A 16,140-nucleotide genomic window follows, 5' to 3' on the forward strand; every position below is an offset into this window, starting at 1 on the left:
AAACCGGTGGGCGGGGAAGAGGGAGGGGGTGGAGGGTAAAGGTATTATTACAGAGGGAGACCAAGAAATGAATTCAGTAAGTGGGTTCAAATGGATGTAGGTTACGGTAGTGATGGAGAGATGTAGAGGCTTGGGCAAGGTAGACTAGAAGGGAGCGCCGCATCAAACCAGTATTCGGATAAATACAGCAGCAGCAGCAACGACAACAACAACCGCAAGTAGTGGTTCAAAGATTCAAATGGCTCAGAGCACTATGGGACTTAACATCTGAGGTCATCAGTCCCCTAGAACTTAGAACTACTTAAACCTAACTAACCTAAGGACATCACACACATCCAAGCCCGAGGCAGGATTCGAACGTGCGACCGTAGCGGTCACGTGGTTCCAGACTGAAGCGCCTAGAACCGCTCGGCCACACAGGCCGGCCGCAAGTAGTGGTTTCGCAAACAATGAGCTGGGTGAGACGAGGATAACGACATGCAAATTGCAGTAGCTTACAAGAAAAACGCCTTGAATACGGTGCACATTACTTTTTTATTTTACTTATGCACCAAGAAGCAGTCAGGTGTCTCGAAATATTAAATGATTTTTTTTTTCGTTTTCACATACATAGTGGTCCATTGATAGTGACCGGGCCAAATATCTCACGAAATAAGCATCAAACGAAAAAACTACAAAGAACGAAACTCGTCTAACATGAAGGGGGAAACCAGATGGCGCTATGGTTGGCCCGCTAGATGGCGCTGCCATAGGTCAAACGGATATCAACCGCGTTTTTTTTTTATACGAACCCCCATTTTTAATTTCATATTCGTGTAGTACGTAAAGAAATATGAATGGTTTAGTTGGACCACTTTTTTCGCTTTGTTATAGATGGCGCTGTAATAGTCACAAACGTATAAGTACGTGGTATCACGTAACATTCCGCCAGTGCGGATGGTATTTGCTTCGTTATACATTACCCGTGTTAAAATGGACCGTTTACCAATTACGGAAAAGGTCGATATAGTGTTGATGTATGTGATGTATGGCTATTGTGATCAAATTGCAAAACTGGCGTGTGCTATGTAAGCTGCTCGGTATCCTGGATATCATCCAAGTGTCCGGACTGTTCGCCGGATAGTTACGTTATTTAAGAAAACAGGAAGTGTTCAGTCACATGTGAAACGTCAACCACGACCTGCAACAAATGATGATGCCCAAGTAGGTGTTTTAGCTGCTATTGCGGCTAATCCGCACATCAGTAGCAGACAAATTGCGCGAGAATCAGGAATCTCAAAAACGTCGGTGTTGAGAATTCTAATCAACATCGATTGCACCCCTACCTTATTTCTATGCACCAGGAACTGCATGGCGACGACTTTGAACGTCGTGTACAGTTCTGCCACTGGGCACAAGGGAAATTACGGGACGATGACAGCTTTTTTGCACGTGATCTATTTAGCGACGAAGCGTCATTCACAAACAGCGGTAACGTAAAGCGGCGTAATATGCACTATTGGGCAACGGAAATCCACGATGGCTTCGACAAGTGGAACATCAGCGACCTTGGCGGGTTAATGTATGGTTCGGCATTATGAGAGGAAGGATAATTGTCCCCCCTTTTATCGATGGCAATCTAAATGGTGCAATGTATGATGATTTTCTACGTAATGTTCTACCGATGTTACTACAAGATGTTTCACTGTATGACAGAATGGCGATGTACTTCCAACATAATGGATGTCCGGCACATAGTTCGTGTGCGGGTGAAGCGGTATTGAATAGCATACTTCTTGACAGGTCGATTGGTTGTCGAAGCACCATACCAGGGTCCACACGTTCACCGGATCTGACGTCCCCGGGTTTCTTTCTGTGGAGAAAGTTGAAGGACATTTGCTATCGTGATCCACCGACAACGCCTGACAACATGCGTCAGCGCATTGTCAATGCATGTGCGAACATTACGGAAGGCGAACTACTCGCTGTTGGGAGGTATATCGTTACACGTATTGCCAATGGAATTGAGGTTGACGGACATCATTTTGAGCATTTATTGTATTAATGAGGTATTTACAGGTAATCACGCTGTAACAGCATGCGTTCTCAGTAATGATAAGTTCACAAAGGTACATGTATCACATTGGAACAACCGAAATAAAATGTTCAAACGTACCTACGTTCTGTATTTTAATTTAAAAAACCTACCTGTTTCCAATTGTTCGTCAAAAATTGTGAGCCATATGTTTGTGACTATTACAGCCCCATCTATCACAAAGCGAAAAAAGTGGTCCAACTAAAAAATTCATATTTCTTTACGTACTACACGAATATGTAATAAAAATGGGGGTTCCTATTTAAAAAAAAAACGCAGTTGATATCCGTTTGGCCTATGGCAGCTCCATCTAGCGCGTCAACTATAGCGCCATCTGGTTTCCCCCCTTCAAGCTAGACAAGTTCCGCTCTTTGTACTTTTTTCGTTTGACGCTTATTTCGTGAGGGCCCGGTCACGATCACTGGAGCACCCTGTTTAGGTTATAGACTTAAAATAGTTCACTGAAGTTTTTGTAATGAAATGGAAGGGTACCTCAGATCAGTGTCTAATTAATTTTTTGTAAACCAAGCAGCCTTCTCTCTTGTGGAAAACTTATTGAAAGCTTTCAGTTTTCGTTGTGATCACTGCCGTTTTCTGTTTCTATAGCGTCTTGTTCTTTTGTAAATATTGCCAATGTCTTCAGTTTTTGTTTTCAGTTGTTTTTAGTTTGGCTGTATGTCTGTCGATAAAAGTTGTGTATGATTGTTTATTTGTGTGTGTAGAGCAATGTAATCGTTTGTTTGTGTGTGTAGAGTAATGAAATTGCGCGAATACATTCATCTGGGTGACATATTTAAGCAATTAAAATTGCAAGACATCTGGTTAATATGAGCGCGAGATAGACCATTGCAAAAGTGACATTCTTGTACATTAATGACGGGTGTAGCTGTCAGAATGTGGAATGCGAGCATGCATAGTGCATGTATTGTGTTGCACAGATGCTGGATGTCAATTTGTGGGATGGAGATCCGTGCCTGTTGCACTTCGTCGGTCAATACCGGTACGCTTACTGCTGTTTGTCGATGACGCTGGAGTTGTCTGACGGCGTTCCGCATGTGCTCGGTTGGAGACAGAGTTGGTGATCGAGCTGGCCAAGGAACTTTGTAGAGTACGTTGGGTTACAACAGCGGCATGTAGGTGAGCGTTATCCTGTTAGAAAGAAACTCCCAGAGTGCTGTTCATGAATGGTAGCACAACAGGTCGATTACTCGATTGACGTACAAATTCGCAGTCGAGGAGCCTGGAATAACCACGAGGGTACCCCTGATGTCATACGAAATAGCACTCCAGACCATAACTCCAAGTGTAGGTCCAGCAGACAGGTTGATTGCAGGCCGTCAATTGGTCTCCTTCTAACCAACACACGACCACCACTGGCACCAAGGCAGAGCCAGCTTTCATCAGCAAACACAACAGTCCTCTACCCCGCCCTAAAATGAGCTCTCGCTTCACACCAATGAATTTGCAAATGGCGGTAGTTTCTGATCCGTGGAGTGCATACTAGCTCGGAGACGCCCTTGAAGTAACCGGTTTGTAACAGTTCGTTGTGTCACGGTGGTGCCAACTGCTGCTCAGATTGCTGTTGCAGATTTGCCAGAGCCATACTGCGAATACAGTGGTCTTCACTCTCGGCAGTGCCAATTGGCCCTCCGGAGTCCGACCTTCTTGCCACCGTACATTCTCATGAGCGCTGCTGCCAGCAACCATGTGCAGTGGCTACATTCCTGCCAAGTCTTTCTACAGTACCCCAGACGAAAATCCAGCTTCTCGTAGCCCTAATACACTCACAAAGGGAGGCCACAACGTTTGGAACGCGGATTTACTGCAAACTTCGTACACTCGTAGTACTCCATGAGGAAAACAAAATGTGTAAGCAGTAGCGCGTACTTCTCAAGCGTTACTGAGAAAATCGCAAGATAATTTCAGTCGTCATATATATATCTGTGCGTGGCTATTTTTACCAGGAAGCGGCTGAGCCGACTGGTGCCGGCACGGTAGCTCAGCGTGTTCGGTCAGAGCGTTAGCTACCCTTTCTAATAAAGAAAACTGAGCGAACGGATGAACAAACAAACTGAACGGGTGTTATCGGACGTCTGCCTTGAACAAATTCAACGAGGAATATAGAACAAAACTTAAAAAAAAGAACAGAGTGGTTCGTGTTCAAGCCGCTGGATCGAGTTCCGTTCGTCAGTTTTTTTTTTATTTTCAACACATTCATTTTCTTTATTATTTATATTACAATTCATATAATGGGAAACATACGTGTAATCGGATGAACTTTTATTAAATTTACAATGTTATTTGGCACTCTACTAATTTTTATTATCACAAACAACATAATATTCATAACTATCGACTGGTAAATGGCCAAACGCATGAAGTGATACTGAAAATGTATGCTTGTCCGTGTCTTCAAAACTGTTCGTATTTAATCGAAAGAGAACAAGAAATTGCTTCTCGGAAGACGCTATTAAAATACACTCGATACTGCATAACCAATTATCAGCGCCAATTTTTAAGGAAATACTGCATGGTTTGCCTCAAGATTATCGTCTGAAATAGAGGTTTTTAAAAATGTTAACGAGGTTTGTTTTTCCACGGAAAACGTCAAAAGACCTTGCGTATGCGGAAACATAGCATTTATTCAACGCAGCTGGTTCCGTTTAACTTTATGTTTTCCATGTTTTTACGAAAAATACCATGATGCATCTTGCACTCGTAATGTCGAAAGCGATGATTAATTGTACATCTTTCGAAAACCGCCTTTACCGGTCAAAACTTGGACGTAACAAGTCGTTTCGGGCTCCTTCCAGGTATAAGGGATTTCTCAAATCACGGACAGGCATATATTTTCAGTATCACTTAATGCGTTTGGTCGTTTACTAGTCGATAGTTATGAATATTATATTACTTGTGATAATAAAAATTAGTAGACTGCCAAATAACATTGTAAATTTAATGAAAGTTCATCCGATTACACGTATTTTCCCCATTACATCAATTGTAATATAAATAGTAAAGGAAATGACTGCGTTGAAAATAAAAAAAAAACAGACGAACGGGACTCGATCCAGTGATTACGGGCCTTGAACGCTAACCACTCGGCTGTCGCCGTTTTCTAGTAAAAATGGCCACGCACAGGTATATATTTGACAACCGAAATTGTCTTGAGATTTTCTCAATAACGCTTGAGAAGTACGCGCTACTGCTTACGCATTTTGTTGTCCTCATGGAGTACGACGAATGTACTAAGTTTGCAGTAAATCCGCGTTCCAAACGTCGTGGCCTCCCCTTATCAGTGAGGTGCTGATAATTGCGTCTTGCTCGCCTGACGCCATTATTCATTAACATTAAGTCACCGCGCAATCTCAAAAATAACGAACGTTCACGACAGTGTATTTGATGCAAACCTGATTTGCATCCTCGTAATGGCAGCACTAGCGCCACTCTTATGCGACTGGCGCGAAATCTGAATAGGTATTATCTTTCAGATGTAGAAACACACCTACCAACTTTTGTTTATTCTGCACACCTCCTTTTTGGTGCTGTGATATTTTTCCGTCAGTGTATTTCATCTCCCCAGTATTACAGGCCCCTTTTGTAAAAAAAAATTATTTTTTGGGGCAGATGCTTCTGCTGCTGCTTTAATTAGTGGTCACTTTATATTATTCCATTCAAGGTGCATGTTATTAATTTTTTATTTTAAGTTTAATTACTCTTCAAGCCGTTTATGACGTAGAAGCCGGACGCTCTCTTGTTGAAGTAAAAGTACTTTAAATGTTGTATCAGCAATATTTTGTTACTTTTTAAATGCTAAGTAGTTTTATTTTTGAGACTAACAAGAAATGATCTGGACAGACATCTATACCTCTAAACAGTCTTGTGCGTTGCACTAGAGGCCAAGTCGATTCATTTGTTATCACATAGTCTATAATGTGGCAGATCCTCTAGCTGATCAGGTGCATTTGTGGATCTGTTTATGCCAGAAGAATTAATTGTTTCTGAACCTTATGTCGTAACTGAATGATAACGTCTTCAGTCTATATCAATTAATATTTACCTTTTGCTTTAACGTCCATTTAAGACACAAAATATCATTCTTTTAGTGTTGACAAGGACGAACACTGAAAGTGCCTGTTTTATATCAAAGCAGTCTAAAATCTGACCATTAGTTTGCTAGCGAGCATTGATTGAAGTGTATTTAAATAATTTATGAAACATACTTTACGTAAACAACCGAAATAAAATGTTCAAACGTACCTACATCCTGTATTTTAATTTAAAAAACCTACCTGTTACCAAGGGTTCGTCTAGAATTGTGAGCCATGTTTGTGACTATTACAGCGTCATCTATCACAAAGCGAAAAAAGTGGTCCAACTAAAGCATTCATATTTCTTTACGTACTAGACGAATATGTAATAAAAAATGGGGGTTCCTATTTGAAAAACGCAGTTGATATCCGTTTGACCTATGGCAGCGCCATCTATCGGGCCAACCATAGTGCCATCTGGTTTCCCCCTTCAAGCTAGAAAAGTTCCGTTTTTTTGTAGTTTTTTCGTTTGACGCTTATTTCGTGAGATATTTGGCCCGGTCACGATCAATCGACCACCCTGTATACTCCTTCCACCTTTCAGCTCTCCCTTCTTGGCTCTGAGCACTATGGGACTTAACATCTATGGTCATCAGTCCCCTAGAACTTAGAACTACTTAAACCTGACTAACCTAAGGACATCGCACAACACCCAGTCATCACGAAACAGAGAAAATCCCTGACCCCGCCGGGAATCGAACCCGGGAACCCAGGCGCGGGAAGCGAGAACGCTACCGCACGACCACGAGCTGCGGACTCTCCCTTCTTGGCTTAGTACTAGTTTTCCATCTTAACTCTTGACATTTATTCAGCTGCTTCTCTTTTCTCGAACGGTCTGTTTCATTCTCCAATAGGCGATCTATCTTTGCCTAGTTATATATGCTTTTATAGCCTTGCACTTGTGTTTGAGCCATTCCTGCTTAGCTGTTTTGCACTTTCTGTCAGTCTCATATTTTTGTGTCTGTTTTCGCTTATGCCTGCTCCATTTGCTACGTTTGTATATTTTATCCTTTCCTCAGTCATATACTGTATCTCTTGTCTTATCCATGGATTTCTACTACATCTTGCCTTTTCACCTGTAGGATCCATTGTTGCCTACTCCATTTCATATCTCATGACTACCTATTCGTCTTTTACTGGATTCGTTTCTCCCGTTCCAGTCCGTCCTCGCTTGATGCTCCCACTGAAACTCCCAAGATCCTGCGGTTCCTTCAGTTTACCAGGTCCCATCTCCTTAATTTCCTACCTTATAGCAAGTTCTTCACTTTTAATCTAAAGTTCATGACCAATAAATTGTGTTCAGAGTCCACATCTACCACTAGAAATGTCTTGCAGCTTAAAATCTGGCTCCGAAATTATTAGCTTACCATTACGCAATGAATTTGAAATCTTCCAGTGTTTCCAAGTCTCTTCCACGTATACACCAGGCTTCCATTTATCCTAAACCAAGTGTTTGTGGTGTTTAAATTATGTTCTACACAAAATTCTACCACGTGGCTTCCTCTGTCATTGCTTTCGCCCAGTCCATGTTCTCCTATCATTTTCCCTTCTCTTCTTTTTCCTACAATCGAATTCCAGAGCCCATCACAGTTAAATTTTTCTCTGTCTTAACTTTCTGAATAATTTCTTTTATCTCATCGCACATTCTTGCAATGTCTACAGTTGTTTAAACAAAAGTTGGAAGATTTTCTAACTACAAGCGCGTATTGTCTGACAACAGATATTCCCTCACTTTCGAGAACCTCTGCATGCTGACAACCATACAGTGACGGTTCTAGTGTTTATACAACAATTTTCGTGCATCTTCAAAGAACGAGATTGCTTAAAATATATAGTGATTTTAAATTAATTGTCGGTTTTGTAATTTCGTATAGCGACTTCAAATTAATTATCGTTTTTTGAAATTTCAATTTTAACCTCCTGTAAAGTTTTTCATTACTCCAGTTGATTTTATAACTCACCTTACAAATGTTTTATATCTGTTTTATACCGTTTTCATGTCATTTTATCGATATTTCCAGGTCATTTTAGTGATTATTTTGGGTCATTAAAGCCGAGAGGTTCTAGGCGCTACAGTCTGGAACCGCGCGACCGCTACGGTCGCAGGTTCGAATCCTGCCTCGGGCATGGATGTGTGTGATGTCCTTAGGTTAGTTAGGTTTAATTAGTTCTAAGTTCTAGGGGACTGCTGACCTCAGAAGTTAAGTTCCATAGTGCTCAGAGCCTTTTGAACCATTTGGGTCATAAAAATCCGGGCTCTGCGGTTACAAGTCCTTTTTCATAGTCATAAATTAAATGAATTCTCACTAGGGTTAGCTGCCTCCTCCCACTTGTGGATTGGCAAGACAGCCAACCCACTATGAGGAAGCCGAAAGGCACGCGTTTAAACTCACGCAGGCTGGCGTGAGGTCTGGAACAGGACAAGGAATTGAGACTAGCAAAAAACGTACGTATCTTCTGGAATACTTAACTTTAATCCATAATTGGTGAACATCGCTCTTGACGGTACATGTTTTACAGCATCAATAGTAACAGGTAAAAGCGCCTTGCTAGGTCGCAGCAAATGACGTAGCTGAAGGCTATGCTAACTATCGTCTCGGCAAATGAGAGCGTAATTTGTCAGTGAACCATCGCTAGCAAAGTCGGCTGTACAACTGGGGCGAGTGCTTGGAAGACTCTCTAGACCTGCCGTGTGGCGGCGCTCGGTCTGCAATCACTGATAGTGGCGACACACGGGTCCGACGTATACTAACGGACCGCGGCCGATTTAAAGGCTACCACCTAGCAAGTGTGGTGTCTGGCGGTGACACCACACCCACACGCTTCCCTGCTGGCTCCACCGGTTAGCGTCCATGGACAAGAAGTTAGATGCACTGCACGTAATTGGTTAAGAATTGTTGAAAATATTGCTGCTCAGTTTGGGGTTGAAGAATTTGCCAAGATTCCAATATGCTCGGGCACAGGTGTTACACACTTAAAACAGCTGTCTGACAGATGACAAAGCAGCTGATCAAGAAATTGTCGTTGCCTGTTCATCTGCAGACAATGACCATAGCGATGGATTGGCTGAGGAAATCTACGCTCAATATTAACACACGATGACACAGGCAGAGGCTATAACGCTAGACCGAAACTACTTTTTTACAGAACTATTGCCTGTAAAACGTGCTGCACATAAACCGCGTACGGATCTTGCTAAAATGAAACTTATTAATTATTTCAGAGTTGCTTTTTTCCCTCTGTGTCCGATCAGCATTCGTGTGAAAATAATTTATAATTTGTGCCTTTACATAAAGCAATTAAGCCAACTCATTCTCTGATGAGCTGCTTTCTCACGTAGTCCTGGACTACTAGCATGAACTATCTGTCGGGTGGGTTTCGCAACAGACAAGTTTTAAACGTACATCTTTTCGTTCTATACTTCAGTTCTTACTGTATTTTATGTGGTCTGGCGTTAGCTACAGATTGTTATGTGTTGCGAGTGGTCGTGTGGGTGTCCCACTCGACCCAAGACTGCTTCTACATCTACATCTACATTTATACTCCGCAAGCCACCCAACTGTGTGTGGCGGAGGGCACTTTACGTGCCACTGTCATTACCTCCCTTTCCTGTTCCAGTCGCGTATGGTTCGCGGGAAGAACGACTGCCGGAAAGCCTCCGCGCGCGCTCGAATCTCTCTAATTTTACAGTCGTGATCTCCTCGGGAGGTATAAGTAAGGGGAAGGAATATATTCGATACCTCATCCAGAAACGCACCCTCTCGAAACATGGACAGCAAGCTACACCGCGATGCAGAGCGCCTCTCTTGCAGAGTCTGCCACTTGAGTTTGCTAAACATCTCCGTAACGCTATCACGCTTACCAAACAACCCTGTGACGAAACGCGCCGCTCTTCTTTGGATCTTCTTTATCTCCTCTGTCAACCCGACCTGGTACAGATCCCACACTGATGAGCAATACTCAAGTATAGGTCAGGACGAGTGTTTTGTAAGCCACCTCCTTTGTTGCTGGACTACATTTTCTAAGGACTCTCCCAATGAATCTCAACCTGGCACCCGCCTTACCAACAATTAATTTTATATGATCATTCCACTTCAAATCGTTCCGTACGCATACTACCAGATATTTTACAGAAGTAACTGCTACCACTGTTTGTTCCGCTATCATATAATCATACAATAAAGGATCCTTCTTTCTATGTATTCGCAATACATTACATTTGTCTATGTTAAGGGTCAGTTGCCACTCTCAGCACCAAGTGCCTATCCGCTGCAGATCTTCCTGCATTTCGCTGCAATTTTCTAATGCTGCAACTTCTCTGTATACTGCAGCATCATCCGCGAAAAGCCGCATGGAACTTCCGACACTATCTACTAGGTCATTTACATATATTGTGAAAAGCAATGGTCCCATAACACTCCACTGTGGCAAGCCAGAGGTTACTTTAACGCCTGTAGACGTCTCTCCTTTGAGAACAACATGCTGTGTTCTGTTTGCTAAAAACTCTTCAATCCAGTCACACAGCTGGTCTGATATTCCGTAGGCTCTTATTTTGTTTATCAGGCGACAGTGCGGAACTGTATCGAACGCTTTCCGGAAGTGAAGGTAAATGGCACCTACCTGGGAGCCTTTATAGCATCTACCTGGGAGCTTGTATCACTGCTTGTTATGTGTGACGACCTTTCTATGTGACACACTGTCCTTCACATTCCTTTTTACGACAAATCAAATTGGAGGATTGCGTTTGAGGCTCTGAGCACTAGGGGACTTAACATCTATGGTCATCAGTCCCCTAGAACTTAGAACTACTGAAACCTAACTAAACTAAGGACAGCACACAACACCCAGCCATCACGAAACAGAGAAAATCCCTGACCCCGCCGGGAATCGAACCCGGGAACCCGGGCGTGTGATTGCGTTTGATGTGTGATTATTGGCCGGACGACCTTTGAAACTACTGCCAATACAAACCTTTATTTTTACATTTTCAAAAGCTTCTACTCTCAGTTGAAGAACCATGAAAGCCAGTAGTAATTTTGCAAGCAAGATGAAGTGCGTATCACATGTCTCGTATTTATTAAGAACGCACAGTGAGCAAAGCTTTGTGGCGATCACGTCCGTTGTCCTCATCTGCTTCTGATTATTATCGATGGGGATATTTAAAATTAAAAGTCTAACAAAATAACCCTAAAATAGAAGCTCAATGGAAGGTAAACATGTTGAAACAATTAATGTTACAGTTACGCGTAAAATAAAATTGTTTTCACGAGCACAATAATGCATAGAGCTGCGGGGCAGTTACCTACAATGTATGTTATATTTTTAAAATTGTCGATTTAGGAAAAGTACATACGGCAACAACATTTTCTATAGCTAATAGATGGACACGTGATGTTTTTGCCGAAAACTGTTGTTCGAAATTAAACACAAATATTAAAACGTGACAGAATCAGAAAAGTATGCTGCTCAAGGCAGTCGCAGACCTCATTCATTGGAGATGTTTATCTAGAGAGGGAACAGCAACCCACCCGACAAAATTTCTGAAGATATCTTGGTGTAAGAAACCCGTGCTCTTCAAAAGCTCGCTACAGAATAATAATTTGACTATGGTTTATTCGGTTTTTATACCCCAAGTTTCTGTGTTTTTGTGAAAATACCTCCACAACAGTGAAATGGCCTGTAATATGCAGTCATCAAAACATACAACATAAAAGTACTGTCACTCAGTTTAATTTCGCTCTACAGCGATCCCATACCAGAGATGTATATGATCCATACTGCCGTAATCACTGTTAATATATGTCCGCAGCTCGTGGCCCAGACCGTCACTGAATGAAAAAAAAAAAAAAAAAAAAAAAAGTTGGTAAGAAAGCACACGAAATGCAGTTACACTGGAGACCAGTGGTCCCATGTAAGTCACCAACTCACTCAGAAGATATTCCCAAACAACCTCTGAAAAATCTTCGGTCGACTTGCGGTTCAGTCTGTATAACATACTCTTACACGTGCGTCGAGTTAGAGAGCACTGCTAATTAACTGCAACAGTTATGTTTGTATCCTAATAATCAACGCATTAGTAACGTGGTGCTGTTGTATTGGTGGAAGAAATGCTAACATCAGAGACATGAAGTGTGTATTTGTGAAGGGGACACTATTGCCGTATTAGTCAGTCGTTTCCAAAGTAGTAACCATCACGGATACAGAGAATTACTGTCGCTCTTTCACCCAGAGCACGCGGTATAATTATTTTCCTTTTTTATACCCACAGCTAGCACGAAACACATCGGCAAAAGACGAAGAATTTTGCTTAAAATGCTAGTTACGCAAGTTATATTTGACGCCCTGTTTCAGCAAAATACGAGAAGTTTAATAGCAATGATACTGATGGCAAAAACATAGACGTTGCAAGGAGTGTGAGGCAACCCTTCCCCTCCCCCTCCCCCCCCCCATTATTAACCACGTAATTTGTACCTTATGACAATTACTCACAATTTCAACATGCCACTGTAGTATTTCTCGAACAACAGTAGCGTGTGTTCCAACGGCGTTGAAAACGCGGCTCCAATACTACAGATTTCTGATCATTCGCCTCCAGTTTCCGAACGCGACAAATGAATATCGATGCTGCAGATTTTGATTTTCATATTATGAACGATTTGGTTTCATTAATTATGCTATAAAATATTTTTAACGTCTGGAGTTGACTGGGCCACCTTACTTCTGTAAAATATACGATGTCACCACACTCAGCATCCGAACTTCTGAGAAGTTCCTGGAACTGACGATAATTCAGTCCCAAACGAAGGTAGTCCGTGGACTGTCGAATGAAGAAATTTAATTTAATTAATGGTCATCTCTATGTACTTATAATCTGGTATTGTAGTAATGTAAAAAGATTACGTGAAAACCCGTTATAGAAAAGTTCATGTTCAAATGTGGTTCTTATTTTTAGAAATAGATACGATATCAAATTAAACCTGTTATAACAGAATTGTGGTACTCTTAGATGACAAACGTTGACAGTAACTGCAATCCACACGAGGATTTCTAACGTCTACCGACTTGTAGTAGTCAGAACTACGATGGCAAGGTTCTTTATCACATATGTACAGATATACCACAGAACTTCCTTGTTCCAAAAGCGTACCAAAACCGCTGAGACTATTAAAAAATGATGAACGCTATTTGAAAAAAAAAATGGTTCAAATGGCTCTGAGCACTATGGGAATTAACTGCTGAGATCATCAGTCCCCTAGAACTTAGAATTACTTAAACCTAACTAACCTAAGGACATCTAGTGTCATTAGAATGAAGTTTGGGCGCAATCCACTTTCCCAACAAGAGTATTTAAAGCTTTCATTTTAATGCTCGTTATTTAGGGAGTATTGTGTTTCAATTAAATATAGGTCCAATTAATTTGAGTGATAGTTTCGTTATGTTACTTTGCATTTGCCTAAGACACATGATTCCTTATAGTCGCAACATGTTACTCTTACTGAACTGCTGATTTTTGCATGGACACGAATCTCAACATTTTATTATTTTAAAAACTTTAGCTAGCGATGTTAATGAACTGTGTCAAATAACTTAATGTTATCCATTTTTTAATCACACCAATTCATTTAATTGTGAACTATATTGTAAATGTTACACACTTAATTAATAAAGGCTGAGTTACATAGGCTTCCAATTGTTTTAAAATTGTTGTTTTTTTTTGTTTTTTTATTTTGCGGGTTAGTTGTGACAGAATTTCCCTCCAGCGCAGGTTCTAAACACAGCCCTGTAGGCAAGTAAACATTGTTGTTCACTACTGCACGGTACAGTTGCAATTATAGTACACCTGCTTGTCAATCCAAATATCCTTCGTGATGGCATCTATAAAACGATATACATGATTGAGTGTGTTAAGTTAAAGAGTTATCGTATCTTCGTAAGAAGTACCGTTTTGCCCCGGAAATAAGGACCACTTCGCCCCCAAAATTCGTCTCTCTGTGCGACGCTGCAAATAAATGCTTCAAATGGCTCTAAGCATTAAGGGACTGAACATCTGAGGTCATCAGTCCACTACACTTAGATACTACTTAAACCTAACTAACCTAAGGACATCACACACATCCATGCCCGAGGCAGGATTCGAACTTGCGACCGTAGCAGGCGCGCGGTTCCGGACTGAAGCGCCTAGAACCGCTCGGCCACAGCGGCCGGCCGCTACAATTACCCGTACCTTTTCGCATCATAGAAACTCCAACTATAATGCCCGTTCCTTAATTCAGAATGAGGCAATAATGTCGCTGTTGTCTGGAAATTAATCGTTGTGTATAAGGTAATAACGTAATCGTCAACGATTATTGACATTTCATTTAGACAGAAGTTGGGAGATATCTGAACTTGAAGTTAAGGCTCTCTTCTTTGTGCAAAATATCACCAGAGTCAATATGTTCAAGATGTGCTGCGTCACCAGTACCCTTCACAGTAGAAAGTACGATGTACTTTTGGGAGGAGAGTGACAACAATAGTGACACTGAAAAAATAACGGTAATGCAGTTAACAGTGATATCAGTGAACAATGTGCTTACAACGTAGAAACTTGTGATTAAAAATGACTAATTGCGAAGACTTTTTGAAAATCGGAACTTTGACCAACACGGTCCAATACAGTGTTGTATGCTATAGTAGCAAAAAATACTTCTTGTTGCGACCTAGTCGTTATAGTGTCAGGAACACTTTGACAGAGTGGTAAGATTTTATTTCCTTATGGTTCGGTAGGAAAATCTGGATCAAATACTCATGGCTAGAAAACTAGCTATTACGTAAGTTATTCAAAGACTTAAAGACATGAAACTAGTGGAATAATATTTTAGGCATATTTTCTTAGGAATAACGCGATTTCCTAGTCGTAATCAGTCACTTGTAGAGAGCCTTTGATAGCAGGTACATACCAGTAATAAATTGCAGAGCAAGTACAAAGGACAGGGAATCTACTGTAAGCAACATTTTCAATTCAGATCTGAAAATCTGAGATGCATTTTCTTTAGTTACATAATCACTTATCATAGAATACAGCGTGTTCCACAAACCAAAATGTTTTTGTTATACCGAAGGAGATATCTATAGTCCCCAACTCCCATTTACTCTTAAGTCTGTGGTACGAGTATACACGACGAAAAGTAAAGACCGACATTAGTTCTAAAACGGAGTTTGGTGGGTATCAACGACAGACGTTTCCATACCGAAGTTAAATGTCCGAGATGTTCCAGTAGATCATCTGTAAGTCGCTAACAGTACTTACATAGTTGTTTCATGTGTCCAGACTTCTACGGTACGTGCAATATTGTGGAGCGCTCTTTGGCAGAAACTGTAGGATACTATGTAACTGTTACAGAGCTACTTACGGGACCAGTGAGCTCGTGGAGGATGAAATGCAAGCAGTCCTGTGCAAAGATTCACAGCCGTTTGCTTCGCGACGATAACCAGCTGGAGTAGATAGATTGTTCCTGTTCGTAGGTGGTGTGCCAACCCGCTTATTGATTTTTCAGTTCTTCGACCAATGCTCCGTATTTGGCGATTACTTTATGAGAGCTCGGATATAACCGGAGACGGGCCAATTTTCTTTCTTTCCGTGCATGCTCACTAACAAGCTACGGTACATTCACTTTTCTTAGGATGTGGCATATTTGAGACCATTTAGAACAACTCATTTCTTCTTCACGAAGTACGGTACGAGAAGAAAAGTAAAGGCCTGGATTGTCTTCTTGGGCTATCAAAATCGTGCGGATATATTGACGTGTAAGGTTGGAGCCATTTAGCTCCATGCTACCAGCGGTTCCCTCGTTCTCATTGTAAATTGGTTTTACTGTTTTCAGCAACGCTGTCGAGGAAAATCGGACAAAATGTGGCAGTGTGGAAGGAGTGACAAAAATCGCACGAGTTGTGTAAAATTGTCAACACTTGACGTATATTTTACGACACGAGCGT

This window comes from Schistocerca cancellata, chromosome 4, assembly GCF_023864275.1.
Source record: "Schistocerca cancellata isolate TAMUIC-IGC-003103 chromosome 4, iqSchCanc2.1, whole genome shotgun sequence".
Taxonomy (NCBI): domain Eukaryota; kingdom Metazoa; phylum Arthropoda; class Insecta; order Orthoptera; family Acrididae; genus Schistocerca; species Schistocerca cancellata.